Source organism: Octodon degus, unplaced genomic scaffold (assembly GCF_000260255.1).
Source record: "Octodon degus isolate 3935 unplaced genomic scaffold, OctDeg1.0 scaffold00028, whole genome shotgun sequence".
NCBI classification, from domain to species: domain Eukaryota; kingdom Metazoa; phylum Chordata; class Mammalia; order Rodentia; family Octodontidae; genus Octodon; species Octodon degus.
In genome coordinates, this window is record NW_004524604.1 from 6,590,193 (window position 1) to 6,604,790 (window position 14,598).

At 42.9% G+C, this 14,598-nt stretch overlaps 1 pseudogene; it reads right to left on the reverse strand.

Moving 5' to 3' along the window:
* Positions 1-6,380: 6,380 nt before the first annotated feature.
* Positions 6,381-9,789, reverse strand: LOC101574083 (annotated as a pseudogene).
* Between the last annotated feature and the right edge of the window lie 4,809 nt (positions 9,790-14,598).

Below are 14,598 nucleotides of genomic sequence, written 5' to 3' on the forward strand. Positions count from 1 at the left end.
TATATATAAGCTCTTGGGACATGGATTTCATCAGGCTTCTCTGTTGTACTCTTATACCTGGAAGAGTGTCTGGCTGTCTTACTTACTGTCTTGTCTGTGCGTCAGAATACTGTATCCATATCCATAATTTAAAGGACAAGTAGTTTATTTTGGTTCACCGTTTGAGTTCACAGTCAGCTGGCTCCAAGGCAGGAACGGGATGGCAGAGAGGCCTGGTGAAGCAAAGGGTGCTCAACCCATGGTGGCCAGGAAGCAGAAAGAGAAGGCAAGAGCTGGGAATGAGAGTACCTTCCAGGTTACATCCACAGTGACCTGTCTGTAACCACGCCCTAACTCCTAAGCAAGTCAGCTATAAACTCGTTAGTGGACTAATCCACTGATGAGCATAGTGCTCATGAGTCAATCATCTTCCAAACACATGAAATTTTGGGGGGCACATCATGTCTAGATCATAACACTGCCCATAGTAGCCTGATAAACATTTGCTGAGTGTCTGAGTAAGTCAATAAATGAAGATTCTTTCTCACCATATTAAGGAAGCTGGATTTTATTTCATGGCATATAGAACCGTTTGGGAACTTTAAACAGTCAAGTCATGCCTTTAGTTCTGGGTTGTAGAAGTTGCTCTGCTATGGGACATGGGCTGCAGAGCCACACAGCTGGTAGGAGGAAACCGGGCAACCCAGACATGAGATAATGATGCCTGAGTATGGCAGCGGAGTTAAGGGAGGTTGATACTTCCTGGGAACATTGTGGAGTAGAGGAAACAGTGTGATGACATAGAGCATCACTGGTGTGGGTGATGAGCAAGATGGAGATCCTACATTAGTAGGTGTTTAATAAGCGGCTCTCTAAGGAAAAAGCCCTGACCTGTGTCATTTGCCAGTTTACAAGGTGTAAATCCTTCCACTCTGGCCAACTTTAAGCCACTAATAAGACATCATGGAATAAGGAGTTGGGGAGAAAACTACCCATTTGCCTTTTGCAAGCTAGTAGAGATTGGCTCTGGCTCACCACTGGATGGGCGCAGGTGTTGGTGGCATCTAGGTTTATGGTTTGAACAAATGAATGGGTGATGTCATTCTCGGGCTTGCTGGCATTGTTTAGAAGAGCAGTGCAGAGAGAGAGGTAATAAGGTACAGCAGAGGGATGTTGCATCTAGATTATAGTGTTCCATGGGAACAGGATAAGTAGATATTGAGGGCAGGAAGTTCTACTATGGATCTGGAGTCGTTAGCACACAGGTGGCATTTGGAAACATGGGAGCTGTGGAGCTGCCTGGGTAGCAAGCAGAGTATGCCAGAAAATAAAACTGAGGATTTTATGGCTTTAACGAGCTGCCATGGGCCCATCCTCGCTCTTCTCCATGTTAGGGTTGGATGGTTGTTTGTACAAGAAACTGGGCAAAAAATGGAAGGTTTTGCTTTTCAAACTGGATTTGTGCCTCTACTCACAGTTCAGGTATAGAAAAAAGTTATTGTGAAGACAACCGGGACGGGATTCTGTTTCTTGTTTGCAGATTTGAGGGTGCCAAGATAAAGTAGGGGAAAATAATCAGTTTTGAAAAATATTTTACTATATTTTAAAGAGAGAAGCTGTATTTATTGACTAGATGGGAAAATCCCAGAAGAAAATGGAATAATCCACGCGGCAGGGTAAAAATAACTGCAACCAAGAGCATAGCAACGTCTAGGCCCAGCCAGAGCAAGGTGCCAAGAAAAATAGCAGCATTCTTTTATCTTCTCTTCCAAGGGAATAAGGGATTGGGAAAATAAAGAGGTACGGCTGTGCGAAAGGGACCATTCTATTTTTACTCCTTAGCAATGGATATATCAAGTCTTCAGTGTAAATTTCAAATCCCCCTTGGCTTCCTCACTGTTATCCTTCCTCTCAAACATTTTTTTTTCTTTCTTCCTTTCTTCCTTTTTTTTTTTTTTTTTTTGGTACAAGGTCTCACTACGCAGTTCAGACTCATAGTGATCCTCCTGTTTTCAGCCTTCTTGGCAGCTGGGATTACCACGCTCAGACTCCATTGCCTGCTCAGCGCCCCTTGGGGGCGGGGTTGGCGCTGCAGGTGGTACCATAGATTGAACCCTAGTCTCTATGCTTGACTAAGTAGGCGCTTAGTCCGCTGAGCTATCTTGCTGGCCCTAAAACTTTTTTAAAAATTCGGTATAGGGTCTCACTACGCAGCTCGGACTCGTATAGTGATTCTCCTCTCTCAGCCTCCGCAGCTCTGGGATTACAGTTGTGTGTCACCACGCCCCGATTTGGTCTCTGGCTCAGCATGTCCTGCGGTGGGGCTGGCACAGCATGTAGTGCCCAAGGTCGAATCCTGGTCCCTGCACTTTTCTAAGCAGGCACTTGGTCCATCTCGCTGACCCTTTCAAATGTTTTTGCTACTTGGCAAAGGGGAGGTTGATCTGGGGAATCATTTGTGTATTTGTTGTTGTTTTTGATGTTTGTTTTTTGTTTTTGAGACAAGGCCCTGATATGCAGTTCAGGCTGGCTTTGAACTCACCATATAGCCCAGGCTGGCTTTGAATTTCTAGCAATTCCTCCTGCCTCAGCCTACTAAGTGCTAAGATTACAGGTGTACACTGCCAGGCTGGGTCTAGGGAATCAATTAGCTTGAATCTATGGGATGTATTTTGGGTTCCAAGTAGCTCCTATATGCAGTACAGTGACATTATTCCTAGGAGTCCCATCATAAGGAGGTGTTCCAGGAGTGCTCCTCTTATCTCTGTGGTGGTATGCTTTAGGATAGGCAGGTGCAAGGGGGGGGATGATATGCACTGTCTGCAGCCCTGCCTTTGGAAACACAGGGGCAGTGAAGAAGAAAAGATGGAGGTGTGCAGAGTGGCAAGCCGGTCTGTTGGAGATGCGCCCTACTACCAGACATGCAAAATTCCTAAGCAGAGTGTTAGCTTCACAATGATGCCTAATCAGAGTTGAAGTTCGTACTTGTCACAAATATATTTGACAAGACAGTGCTTATAATTATAAACTCTCTATGATGTTTATTTTTGGATAGTAATAGTGTTTCTCATAATCTTATACAGACATGCACTGTGTCTGAAGTAACATGTTTTATGCATCCCCATTGATTGGATCATGACTTAGCATATGTCACACATCTTGTTTTGACAAAGTCTGTTGGCTCCACATTAAACGGCATGCTGAATTGTCATCAGTAGAATAGCTGATGCTTTCTACATACTGTCTGAATAATAACACATAATTATTAAAAAGAAAAGAAAAAGCCTAACATATTTTGTTAATGTGATTCCTAGGTATTTTATTCTTTGTTGCTATGCATCTTTTTAAAACATCTTTCCCCCAGCTATTCATTGTTAGTGTGACTGTACTGATGCATGCGTGCTGATAGCTAGCTGCTTGGCTGACCTTAGACTGATGTATCTTCTTTCAATTCATTTTCTAAGATGTTATAAGTGGTTGCAGTCTTGTTACTTGCGAATGACAAGATTTTGCTTCCCTGCCTTCAAGTCGCTGTGGCACTTATTTCTGTTTTACAAACAACTCAGTTTCCATGGTGGAAAGGGGTAGAATTTACATGTCAAATTAAACCATAATTAAAATTATGAAATTCACTTCACTCAATATTTTAAACTCTTCTGCCAACATCTTTTATGATGAATAAATAAACAACTATTTCATTTGTCTTGCACCTCCATTCTTTTTTTTCCTCAGACTACGATAGGATATTTTCTTTTGGAGTTTTGGTTGGAAGAGAGGAAGGTTGTAATCAAATTATTTTGGAAAGTAACAGGATAGAAAGTCAATGACAAGTTTTATCTTTTTAGTAGCATGTATAGTTTTTTTTTTTTTGTGGTACTGGAGTTATCATGGATGTGTTTCCATTTGTAAAGACTAAATTTTCTGGAGGCTGGATCCATATCTCATGTCCATTTCATGTGTCCTGATATGTTTAGTGAAACAGAAGCCACAATAATGGATTTGTTGAGCTTGGTTTATTCTGTAGCTACTTCTCAGCCCTAAGCCTTTCTTTCTTCTCTGTCTCATCATATCTGTGGCAGATCCTGTAGCTTTTGTTTGCTTCAGTAAATAACTTTCAATGACAAGAACACTTATTATGATTTTTGGTGATCAGATAAGTTTTTTCAGTTTTTAACATGTCCTCAACTTCCACCTCACTAAACCTTCCACCTCACTTTTATCCCTGCTTCGTACTGCCTCCTGCTCAGCCACGATGTGTAGCCCAGGACCCCGAATGGGGAAGGGATGCTGAGCAGTGGTTCCACTCTACCTCTCTGTATCTTCACTCCTCAAACCTTAATCATTGTGAGGCATCTGCTACTGCATCCAGGGTTGGGTGGGAGATGGGGGGAGAAGGAGAATGGAACTGGGGTGTGGAAAAGGGTCTGGTGGCATTGCCCTGTTACATGCTCTGTGAGTTCCAGGCATGCATGTGCTAGATCTCTCAAGGGGTACATTTGTGTGGTGTTGGAATTTTCTGTGGGTGTCTATTTCTCTGATGGGAATCATGCACTTTCATGCCTCCTTCTTATGACCTTCCCTTTAACTCCTGCTCCCAGTTTAATTTCTTCAGCCTCTGACTTCAGGGGTTCGCTAATCTGAGCCCAGGTATTTTCCTGATAACTACTTGATGCATTGAAAGCTTACCATCTTTGCCTTGCTAAAGGCAAGGGTTTGTCTAATTGCTGCTCTCCATCCTTCCTTGATGTAGCTGAAAAGTATAGACAGCTTTTACCTTCTATATTCACTGGGCAAGAAGCATGCCAATCCTTAAGTCCATAACTTCCGAAACTCTGTGGGACATGCTGATTTGTCCTGAGAAGTTTTCCATTGGCTTTTCCTCTGGGCCTCTGGCAGCACTGGGCTCAAAAGTTCTGTAGTCTTGTAAACATCTCACAGGGTGTGAAAGTAGGTCATCCTAGGGTATGGCTTGGTAGGGCTGGAGTAGCCTTGTAGGGAGGCCATTCTTTTTTCTTTTCTTTATTTTTAGTAAGGCCATTCTTGAAGTGATTATTTTTTCTTTTTTAGTTTTCTGAATACTTGTTTCCAATTCTTTTCTTTTTTCAAGAATCAAAAACTTTACTATTTCTTTTCCATTGTTTGGCACATAGCCAAGGTACATTAGAAAATTAGAAATCATAAATTACTTTGTAGAAAAAATGACTAATCTCTCCCCTCTATACGTACACAAGTATTTCCAAGAATGGGCACAGAACCATTTCCCTATTACAAAGTTATTTGAAAATGTACTGAGGACAAACCCATGTTTGTAGTTTTAGGCCAATAGCATAAAAAGTAAAATCTATAGATTTTATAAAAAGTAATATATTGCAATAAATTCCAACTTAAAGTACCATTGACCTACTTTATGCTGTAAGTTTTGAATTTGAATCAAAGGACTTCAGGAAAGATGTGCCAAATCTACTCTCTGGCAACCATCCATTAGTTGGGACCCTTGACAGTTCTAGTTTTAAAAATTTTATTTAATTATGTGGTGTGCAGGGGATCAAACCAGTGCCTCACTCATGCTAGGCAATGTTTTGTCACTGGGCCCATCCTGAACTTTGCAGGGAGGCAGTTCTTAGTGAAAAAGGATGTTTCTGGGAACACAGCTACAGGTGCATACATGTGGCCAAATGTCTGTCTGTTGGAAGCAAAACCACCCAACTCTCCCCATATGTGTGGTGCAGCACAGCTCTGTGTGTGCTCATGAAGATGAATGTCAGAATGACATTCAGGCACCTTTTTGTTCAAGTGTTGCTCTACAATGGCATATTTTCCAGGTTCTATTTATTTCTTCATTTCGATGTGGCATTTCTGTCTGTTTTCCACAGTACCATGAGTTGTTTCTCCTTGGCTTATCCCAAGATGAAGGAACCTTGTTGGCCCATAGTTTGTTAATTTGTCACAGAGGTTTAGCACCTTGCAGTAGAAGGAGGGCAACATCTGTCCATATCTAGGAATCTCTGTAGCCAGGAAATTCTAATACTGAGAAACACACACCTTAGATGAGGGTACTGGACATTTTCCAGAAGTTTTGTCCATTCCTTTTCAGGTGTATTTATTAGCTTTGAGGAGAGGCATCATGAAAAGTTTTTGTTGTATTTATTATTTTAGCCATGGAAAAGCTTTTGGGAGCCTTCTGAAGACAAAGTCTCAAGTCAATTACTTAAAAGTATACCTAGGTGTAAGCTGTCTTCATGCTGAGTGTCAACTTCTTGTGTGCTCACTTGTGGCAGATGTGACAAACCCTGTTACTGTTGAGGCTGGGAGACAGTAGCCTCCTGGGAGGTAGCTGGGCTGCTAACAGGCTCCAGGTCGTGGGGCCTGACCACATCCATTGTGTGCTTGGGTACCATTTGCTAGTTCCCAGGAGCTGACTGTCTCAGCCTGGGCCTCTTCCTGGGCAGGTCGTTGCACCCTTTCATCAGCTGTCTGCAGTCTCCTCTGCTCCAGCAGGAGTTTGTTTCTATGTGACTCTGCCTCTCTGGCTCATGCAAAGAACCTGTAAAATTAGGGACATTTCTATCTCTTGTGGTAATCTCCCTTACACTGGAGGGAGCCCTTGAAGTCCTTCCCTTAAACTGACCAACTGAATGAACGAAGTAAGACTGTCTTGTAAAAAGCTCATCTGGTAGGTCACACAGTTTGCAGTTCCACTGTTTACCTAATCTTAGCAGTCACATACTCCCTTGTGGTCTCTTCCAACAACATCATCTGACGAGGCAATGCAACTTGGTACTACTTCAAGGAACACCATTATTTTTGAATTCTGTTCTGCTCAGTCTGGAGGTGTGTGCTGCCCCCTGCTGTGGACAAGCACCAACCCTCCGTGAAGCAGAAACAGCTCCACCATGAAGATGTGCTTTTCTATCACAGCCTCATGCAAGGCTGTGTTGCCCTTATTATTGAAAGCATTAATGGAGGCTCCTTGCTACAGCAGCAAGCCTGTGACTTCATGACAGCCACAGTAACAGGCATAAATGAGGGCTGTGCTTTCACTTCAGTCTTTCTTATTGGGTTTTGTATTAAAATCCAGTAGATTCTTCAACTGAAGGTGACTCTTCTGTCAGGCCAGGTGCAAGGCATAGTTGGTCTGTGCTCCTGGCATGTGGGTTGGCAAGCGCTTCAACAGGAGGGGGAAAAGGGCTGCCCAACTGTGCAAGGCAGTGATGTGCAGTGGGGAGAAGGCATCTTGGTTGATCACCCTCACCCTGAGCCCATTGGCAGTAATCTTTGCCAACTTCTTCTGAGCTGGAGCAACTTTGGGGCACAGTAAGTGATGGAATTAGAAATCTGCCACACTGACAGCATCTTCCACTTCATCCAGGCTCTCTTCTCTGCACTCTAAAAGGTATTACACCATCTCCAGGTTTCCATCAACAAGTGCTCTTAAAAGTTTTTCTCCTTCTTTGTCATTCTTCTTGGACTCCTCTTGTCTAGAGCTCGGGGAATGGGGAAGAAGCTCTGGCTGGTGGAATCCACAGAGTGGTGAGAGCACAGTGCAGGGATCTCAGAAGGCTTCAGCCTCCTTTCAAAGGACAGATGATGGGTTTCCATTATAGACAGGATCCTTGGATTTAATACTGTCTCTTTCAAATTGCTCAGGATCTCTCTGGGTGCCCCATTCTGTAGTAAAATCTCTATGGCGTCTTGGTAGCTCCAATATGCAGCTATCTGAAGAGGTATGTGCCCTTTCTCATTGCTGATATCTAGTCTGTAGGACTACACATCATCATAGATCAAAGCCTTCACACAACCTTCGTGCCTGCAAGTCCAGGCTGGGTGTAGTGTGGTGCTGCCACTTTGTCCTGCACCTCATCGCTAGTCTTGTAGTGCAGCAGCAGCAGCAGCAGCATCATGCTTGGGTAGCCTCTCTGACACACCAGGTGGAGTGGAGTGGAGCCATGATAGTCGGTGGCACTCAAAATGACACTCTTGGAAACCAGGATGTCGATGAGGGCAGCCTGCCACATGCAGAGGCATATGCAGAGGCTGCCCTGTCATCTCTAGAGAATGAGTGACAACAAATGGATTGTTTAACCTCCCAGAGACCAGTTTCTTACAGTCATCCCAGAAGCACAACGGGTGGCACATCTTTGGGACAGCATGTTTGTCATGGTCTCCTTGGCTCACAAGTCTTTCTACCTCCTTCTGGTTACCTGATGCGATGTGCTCAAGTAGGCAATCAGTGGGAGTTGAGGTCATCTGCAAAGGTAAGCTCATCTTCTGCTTAAGGAACAGTTTGTCTACAAAGCCCTCTGGCTCCTGGATGGTTTGATGGAAAGGCTTCTTTGTTGAACATATTCGATTGCAGCCTCAATGTAGATCAGACACTACTCCATCTTTTACTGAGCTGCTCAGTCTGAAGGTTTTGATGTAACTCAAATTCGCCACCCAATTAGGGATCCCTATTTTCACCAGCAGGTATAGCATGATAGACAAAAGGTCATCAGTACACATGGTCTTCAATTTCACTTTCTGGCTGGGTGACTGTGTAATAAGCTGAACCACCTTTTGCAAGCAGAACAGCTTTGGCTGGAGTGAGGTGCGTTTGTTCGATTGATCAGTTTGCTCTTTGTATGAGTGATGTTGAAGCTAAACTCGGGTTTCATACCAGTATCCTTCTGCTGCAGGTCTTGAAGGTTGTGATTTTGTTAAAGGCAGCGTCCGCGCTTGCCTCCACAGTGCCCACGTATTTAGAGATGAGATCATAAATATGGTGGTGGATGTACATCTGTACTGCCTGCTTCAGCATGGTCATCTGGGCCCCTGCTTTGCAAGCTCTTTCGGGTGAGAGAGTCCCTCACCTGAAGCTGCGGGAGGCGTTTGGCGTTCAGGGCATTCCCTGAATCTCTGTGGTGAGGGAGGTTCTTTCTTTCATGTTCTCAGAATGTTAGGTGGAAAGAGGTGATGTTCTTGTCAAATTTTTTGACTGTCTTGCCAAAATTTGTCTCACATCTTCAATGGTTTTCAGGGAAAAGGGATCTGAGAAGGCAGGAGGCTCTTCTGAATGCTCTCTTTTCAAAGGAGGGATGTAATGGTTGATACATTGTGTCAACTTGAGAAGTTAGGAACTTTTAAGTGACTCGGCAGGGAGCCGGAGTGCTGGAGTGCTCATTCTGTGTGAGAGGAGGGCATGGAAAAGGCACCATACTTGCCCCAGGGGTTGGGTAGCCTGTTTAGCTTATAAGGGAGGAAAAGAAACTTGCTTTTCCTCCTTTTGCTGTTGTTGCTTTTATTGCCTTTTGCTGCCTTAAAATGTTGCCCCTGTGTTATGCCACCCGGCCTTGGGGCCAGCTGATTATGGACTGAAACCTCCATAGACCGTGAGCTAAATAAACCTTTGCTTTCTTAATTTTGGGCATCAGGCATTTTGTCTCTGCAATGAGAGAGAAGTAACTAAGACAATGGACTATACACACAGGATGCTGAAACTTACTTCTTTTTCATTGTAGAAAGTTTCTTCAAAGAGGATGGGCACCAAGAGAAAACAGGCAAAAACCAGTTCCTAGTCTAATGCTGCTAAGTTGAAGCAGTGGGTAATTGTTTGTTAATGTACACATCCTTTCCATGTAAGATCTGAGCATGTCCTTCCCTGGGTACCAAAATGTGGGACTTACATGGAAGGACTGAGCAGTGCTGGACAGCCCTTCTTTGCGGGGCACTAAGGCAGTTCCGTGGATTTGAGCCATCTTGCTGCACAAGTCTGGACTTCTGCAGGACCAGATAGAAAGGATTTTTCAGGCGATCTTCATCATTCATAGACATAAAGACTTCAAAGGGATCAAAGGGAATCTTGTGATGTTCTTGTGAGAATTAGCAAAAGGCACCTCATCTTCCCCGCATGCACAGTCCTGTGCCAGGGCACAGGGCACGGTAAGGAGCTCTTAGGTTATGTTTCAGACCCTGAACAATGAGTAACTTCCATTCTCTGTCCCTGGGCTGCAGCAGTACCTCACCGGCCCTCAGCAGGGACTTGGTGCTCGCCAATCCAGCCTCCTTATTGTTTTTAGTTTTGTGTGTTTAGATAAAATTTCACCAAAGTAAGAATTGACCTAACTGGATAATGTTCCTTTTCACAGACCTCACTGATATGGTAGTAGCCAGTATTTATACAGATCAACTGTTGCCCAGTATTTTTTAGGCAATTTCTTTTCTTCTTTTATATTGTTTTGGTGGCTGGGTCAGCTCACCCTGGGGCCAGGGCTGGCATGGCACATGGTGTAGGGGATTGAACCATGGGCCCTGCTCTTGACTGAGCTTGCCTAAGCAGGTGCTTTAGACCACTGAGCTATCTCGCTGGCCCAGTCCCAGTATTTTTGCACACACATGCATCAAAAGAAATTTACAGTTGTTGTATACACTATTAGTGTAGTTTTTAGTAAGAAAGGTAGAAGTATCTTAAATAAAATGGTTTTTAGGTATGGAATGGAACTCTTTTTCTTTAATACCTCAGAAGCTGTATGGGTTAAGTTAGAGCTTCTAAGTATCTTCCACTTGCAGGATGCTGTCATTTTGCAAAGATAAACTAGGTCAAGGTGAGGCTCAGAGAACGGATAACACTGAGAAAAAACTTAAACATTTCCCACACCTGGCATTTGCCTTCCTATCTGCTGACAGCATTACATGTTGTATGGATGCAATTAGGAAAGAAAGTGACTGCTTTTTACTCTTTCAGTCTGGGTCTTAATGGAAATTAATAGAATAAGTCCTTTTGGCTTCTGCATGGTCCAGTCTAGTTCATTGTAGTTGGGGGCTAGCAGCTCTGGTCCAAGCCTCTAACTAGTTTTGTGTATCATATACATATTTAAGTTGTCCTTTCTGTTTTGTAGTCCTCTTTAGCAGACTATCGTGGCAGACAACTGTTGTTCTGGAAATTCCATCTTCACCATTTCCACTTTCTTTTGGAGACCTGAGTAACAGATGCTCTCTGTATTTGATTTGAGCAGTGATGTTCAACCTTGTTTGCTTCACACCTACGTAGGGTAGTTGACCTTGGCAATGTAGCATCAGGCTATTGAAGAGGTAGATGGCATATATTGGAAAGTAATCTTGCAAATAACTATTAAGCTCTAGAGTCTTCTCCTTTATTATTATTTAGTTGCACATGTAAAAAGTGCATGTTACAGATAAAACAGATGATTTAAAAATTAACCTCTTTAATTAACCTCTGTAATTTAAAAATTTCAGAGATAACCATTATACACAATGCATCACAATATATTTTCTTAAATCGGTTACATTGTTCACAATATGTTTTCTTAAATCTACACTACCCTTATTTTTAGCTCTTATGAAATATATGAAAAAGCCTTTCTAATCTTGGGATTATGAAAATATTTGTTCACATTTTCTTCTAGCATTTTTATGACTTTAAATCTTACATTTTCATCATTGACTCAATCTAGACAGCACATTCCAGGAGTGCAGGACTCTATTTTTTCCCCCTTTATCTTCAGAATCTAGTTGTCAAGTGATGCATGAATGAATTTAGTATAAAAATTAATGAAAATGACTTTGATAAAGTTTTTTTTTGAGAAAGTTGACTTAATGGAAGCACGAAAGATGTAGGGAAGTTATACTTTTATATTTTTGCAAGAAAGATTTAACATAACACAAAACGTAGGCTTTGGGAGTCCTGCAGGTGGGAAATCCACTGGGAGAAGCAGAGGAGGCTTGTCCTGGTCACAGTCTATACTTTGCTGGTCCAGCTTCTGCTGTCTTTTGATTTCCCTGCCACAGTGCCAGCGGCTCCTTTGGTGGATCCTCCACAGTTGTTTAAATGGCCAGTATCCATCACTGGCTTTAAGCCAGGGCTGCCATTCGTATTTCCAAAATTTGCTGCTCATTCTTTGAATATGTAATGGTGCAGAACATTTATACAGCGAGATAGGAACCAACAGTGGGATCTGGACTGTCCGTCCTTGATTCCTTTCTGTGGGTGGCTAGGTTGCTTCTATGGTAGAATCTAGGCTGCTTCACTCCTCAGATGAGTACTTGCAGTAGTTTAGATGTACTTATGTGTCCCAAGGGAAAAAGGCAGGCTGCTCAGTGTCCTCATGAGAATTGGAAGTTGGTGTTCCACCATTCAAACTGATTTCAGACCTTGACATATTACCAAAAAGAAGAAATTCAAGGGATAGGGATTCATTGTATTTTTTATCCCATCTGTACTAAAACTTGTGGAAGAAGCCTACATCTGAGGATGGGCTAGGCAGCTATAGCCAGCTTGAACAAACAGGAGGGCTTTACCTTTTTTCCTGTTTTCTCTAGTTTTTTATCAAAATTTTTCTCTTTTTTTATGGATTCCATATCTCTGCAATTTTTCTCAAAAGTGAACTTTGCAATTTTTTTTTTCTGAGCTCAAGTCTGTGTTGTTCTCAGAAAGACAGTGGAAAATCTTGTGAAAGCCAGGTGTAGTTGGATTATGTGGAAGAAAAAAACATTCATCAGTTTTGTGTGTGAATAAACAGTGAAGTGTGGACTTCCGTTCAGAGCATTAAAAGGTGGCCAGTATATTACATGACAATGTGCAAAAATGCCCACTCTCTCCAGAAGTCTCTTCCCAGCTTTTCTTCCTAGTGTTTCTGCACGAGATTGTAGGCTCCCTGAAGGCCTCAGTGAGTGAAACGCTAGCTATTTTGCAGGCAAGTGGAGAGCTCTGGAGTGAAGGAGTGTGTAATCACCAAAGTCAAGCTGATTGTAATCAATACTTTGTAATTAATGCAGGGACATGCTCGTTCGTCCCTTCTAGTATTGATGGGGGATCATGCTCGAACATGGAGAGATGGATGAACCTCTTCAGGTGGTTATTTTGGAGATATCATAGATAATTTTCATTTCTGGGTAGGTATGCCTTCGAGTTCACAAAGAAATATATCCCTGTGAGTTTTATTATGAGGCAGGTGATTGGAAAGTGACAGCAAAACTCCTCACCTTATCAGACAGCAGTTTCACTCTCTCAAGGCATCTACCCCCAGTCTCTCCTCATCCCACACACTTCCTGTACTATGTATTGCCAACTCTAATCAGCTTTACTTCTGAAAAATGTCTCGATTCCATCGACTTTTTCTACTCCATTGCCACCAACCTAGGTTGAACTGCTGTTGTTTCTCACCTGCACACTGCTGTAGCTTTCTTACTACATCCAGATTCTACATGCTTTCTCTTATCTTTTGTTCTTTGCACAGCTGTTCTTAGAAATGGTGTCTTAAAAACACTGAGTAGATCATATTATCCTCCTACTTAAAACCTTCAGTGATGGCTCACAGCTCTCCAAATGAAACCAAACTGTGTAAAATGTCTTCAAGATCTCAGACTGCCTGCTCCAGTTCCCTCCATCACCTCATTTTATACTTCTTCTGCAATTTCTGCCTCATCTCTGCCGCGCTGGCCTCCTGTCTGGCCCTCTGCTCCACCAAGCCATCTTGTGTGCTGCTCTCCCAGCCTGCAAGTCTCCCCTGGCTCTTAGGGGGCTTGCTCATCATATGTCTGTTAGCTGAAAAATGACAGCTTTGCAAAGCCCAGTGTGAACTGGCTTTTTGTAGTGACTCACCCATCACTATCGCCTTCATAGCACTATGGTTTGCAAGCTGGTTCTTTTTACTTGTGGACTCCCTTGCTCCCCCCTTGGGATGCAAGTAAATTCATCAGGACAGGAAGCCCCTGACTGACTCACGATGTTGTCTCTAATCCTTAGCGAATTGTGTGGCATGTGATACATGCTTAATGAATGAATGGGTTAAAATATGTTCTATTTCATCAGTGTGAGTTATTGGATGGATGGCTAAAAGAAATAATAAGAGGACCAGCCAAATACCCTAGCAGACTGAAGTGCCTGCAAGCAGACACAGGGGTGGGAGTACGATCCCTTGGCCTGCTGTGCCAGCCACGCCCCCGGGGTGAACTAACATGGCAATTGAGACCTGGTGTGGCGGGGCGTGCCTGTAATCCCAGATCTTGGGAGCCTGTAAACAGGCAGATCACTGAGTCCGATCTAGTAGTGAGACCCTGAACACCCTGTCAACCCTTCCCTAAAATACAAAGAAATAAAAATAGAAAAAACAAACAAACAAACAAAAAGAAATTGATACCTGACTAGAGTTGTAAGGAAACAGTTGACAGAGGGCAATGACATTAGGGTAAAGACCCAACAGATCTTGTTTCTAGTCTTCATTTTCATCCCTAATTGTGACCCCTCTGAGTACTTTGTGATCCCTCCGAGCACTGTGACCTGTATCTGTAAAATAATCCTGCTTTTAGGCTCTGATGTTAATAGTGTTCTTTAGAAGACAGGTAGATGTGTCTGATATGAGATGCTGCTGAGTTTTTGAAAAGTAAATGCCAGAATTTTTGTCAGCCAGTCCTGTCTTTGGATGAGGTCTCTTTTTAAGGAACTCAGAAGTATAATGCTAAGAGTAGGGCTAGGACTTTTCAGACATCATTTCCAACTTCAGTCCTTTAAGGATTGTAAGAAAGGGATGTTTCCCTGGACTCTCCAAGATCTGAGCAGGGTGAGTTATACTTTCGAAATAGGAAGATGGGGATTAAGTTTCGTTGCCATTTTGCCTGGCTTTA